The 2,843-nt window shown below is 50.4% G+C and overlaps 1 protein-coding gene and 1 long non-coding RNA gene across 4 annotated transcripts in view; one reads left to right on the plus strand and one right to left on the minus strand.

Annotated features, from left to right (window-relative positions):
• OPA3 (outer mitochondrial membrane lipid metabolism regulator OPA3) overlaps positions 1-2,843 on the minus strand; it is a 62,098-nt gene that overhangs the window by 44,620 nt on the left and 14,635 nt on the right. The gene's annotated exons all lie outside the window — the stretch shown is intronic.
• Positions 1-2,843, plus strand: part of LOC108285355 — a 20,646-nt gene that overhangs the window by 8,970 nt on the left and 8,833 nt on the right. The window lies entirely within an intron of this gene.

Raw genomic sequence — 2,843 nt, forward strand, 5'->3', positions numbered from 1 at the left:
TCTTGTTACCCAGGCTGGAGTGCAATGGCGCGATCTTGGCTCACCGCAACCTCCGCCTCCTGGGTTCAGGCAATTCTCCTGCCTCAGCCTCCTGAGTAGCTGGGATTACAGGCACGCGCTACCATGCCCAGCTAATGTTTTGTATTTTTAGTAGAGACGGGGTTTCACCATCTTGACCAGGATGGTCTCGATCTCTTGACCTCGTGATCCACCCGCCTTGGTCTTCCAAAGTGCTGGGATTACAGGCTTGAGCCACCGCACCCAGCTTATTTATTTATTTATTTATATTTTTTTTGAGACAGAGCCTTGGCTCTGTTGCCCAGGCTGGAGTGCAATGGCGTGTTCTTGGCTCACTGCAACCTCTACCTCCCAAGTTCAAGCAATTCTCCTGCCTTAGCCTTCCAAGTAGCTGGGGTTACAGGAGCGCGTGACCAAGCCTGGCTAATTTTTTATATTTTTAGTAGAAACAGGGTTTAACCATGTTAACCAGGCTGGTCTCGAACTCCTGACTTCAGATGATCCTCCCACCTCGGCCTCCCAAAGTGCTGGGATTACAGGCATGAGCCTCTGTGTCCAGCCAAAACGACCAGGACTTTTTTTTCTTTAATAATAGAGATGAGGTTTTGCCATGTTGCTTGGGCTGATCTTGAACTCCTGAGCTCAAGCAATCTGCCTGCTTTGGCCTCCCAAAGTGCTGGGATTAACAGTGTGTGCCACTGTGCCTGGCCAAAACAGATAATTAAAACTTTTCTCAAAAAAATCAAACAAGCCACCTTGGCCCCAGGATTCCTGGTTAAGCCTATACCTCTGCTCCCTCCTCAAGCCCAAGTAAAATAGCAGTCATGGATGGAAAGACAGCAGAAGACACAAAAACAACGGGGGTTGGGGGAGTAGACAGAAGGGGAGGGAATCAGTGCAAGGCTCAAACTGAGGTGGGAGCAGATGGCTGAGAGGTAACTCAGCCAGCAGGGAGGCTGAGACCTAGGCACCCATGGGAAGGGGGCAGGGGAAAGGGCGGTAGCAAGAAGCAGAAGGAGCTAGAGACTAGGACCACACATGCCAGGTGACTCTGAGAGTGGGGTTAAGCCCAGGACCTCTCCTTGACTGAGGGGTGAACAAGGAGGACTCTGGGAACAGCCCAGGGAGCAAGTGTCACATTGAAAGCCAGCCAGTTCCTCTGGCATGGGGCTGGTGGGCAATGCAGACGTCAAGGGCCGACTCAGCCTTGCCCTTCAACTGCAGTGACCCTGCCTGGTGTTGCTGGGGATAAAACCACACCTGTGCCGATCACTGTGGCTCACGCCTGTAATCCCAGCACTTTGGGAGGCTGAGGTGGGAGGATCACCTGAGGTCAGGAGTTCGAGACCAGCCTGACCAATATGGTGAAACCCCATCTTTAAAAAAAAACCACACCTGCCACTAAGGTCTAGAATAGGGGCCCTGCTTAGCTGTGAGCCTGGCCACGGGGTGATGGGGATGGGAAAGATCTGGGCCAAAGACATCCCAGTGGCTCCCAGACCCCTGCTCCTCTGTCTCCCTCCAAAGCCATTTAAAAATACACCAACCAGCTCTTTTAAGAGTTTGCATTGTTCCTTGCTGCCTTTGAGGTCCCACCTACATTTTATTTTCTCTATAAAGTTTTACCCTAATGTGACTCTTTCACACTCAAATGTCCTATCATATGCCTCTGAAACAAAAATGTATCTATAAATTAAAATAAAAAATTTAATCCTTTGTTATTTTAGTTAAAATTTTTCTCTTGGATTGAATTATCATGCAATTGCTATTAGTATACCACTGACGGAAACAGCATGCATTATATAATTGATGTCTTGGCCGGGTGCAATGGCTCACACCTGTAATCCCAGCACTTTGGGAGGCCGAGGCGGGTGGGTCACTAGGTCACTAGGTCAGGAGTTCAAGACCAGCCTGGCCAATATAGTGAAACCCTGTCTCTACTAAAAATACAAAAATTAGCTGGGCATGGTGGCACATGCCTGTAATCCCAGCTACTCCGGACGCTGAGGCGAGAGAATTGCTGAACTGGGACCTGGGAGGCAGAGGTTGCAGTGAACCGAGATGGAGACACAGCGAGACTCCCTCTCAAAAAAAAAAAAGTAATAAATGAAATAAAACTGGCCAGGTGCAGTGGCTCACACTTGTATCCCAGCACTTTGGGAGGCCAAGGCGGGGAAGATAACTTGAGCTGGGCATGGTGGCAGGCGCCTGTGATCCCAGCTGCTCAGGAGGCTGAGGTAGGAGGATCGCTTGAGCCCAGGAGGTTGAGGCTGCAGTGAGCTGTGTTTGTGCCACTGCTCTCCAGCCTGGGTGACAGACAGAGATCCTGTCTCGAAGAAAGAAGAAAGAAGAAGGACGAGGAGGAGGAAGAAGGAAGAAGAAGTAAGAAGAAATAAACTACATGCAGCCACAAGTATCTCAAAAGTATCAAATAGCCAGGCGTGGTGGCTCACGCCTGTAATCCTAGCATTTTGGGAGGCCAAGGTGGGTGGATCACGTGAGATCAGGACTTCAAGACCAGCCTGGCCTACATAGTGAACCCTGTCTCTCTACTAAAACTACAAAAAATTAGCTAGGCATGGTGGTGTGCACCTGTAATCCCAGCTACTCAGGAGGCTGAGGCAGAATTGCTTGTTCCCGGGAGGCGGAGGTTGCGGTGAGCCAAGATTGCATCACTGCGCCCCAGCCTGGGCGAGAGTGATACTTAATCTCAAAAATAAAAAGTATCGGCCGGGCGCGGTGGCTCAAGCCTGTAATCCCAGCACTTTGGGAGGCCGAGGCGGGTGGATCACGAGGTCAAGAGATCGAGACCATCCTGGTCAACA

The sequence above is a fragment of the Cebus imitator genome, unplaced genomic scaffold, assembly GCF_001604975.1.
Source record: "Cebus imitator isolate Cc_AM_T3 unplaced genomic scaffold, Cebus_imitator-1.0 Scaffold296, whole genome shotgun sequence".
Classification (NCBI taxonomy): Eukaryota; Metazoa; Chordata; class Mammalia; order Primates; family Cebidae; genus Cebus; species Cebus imitator.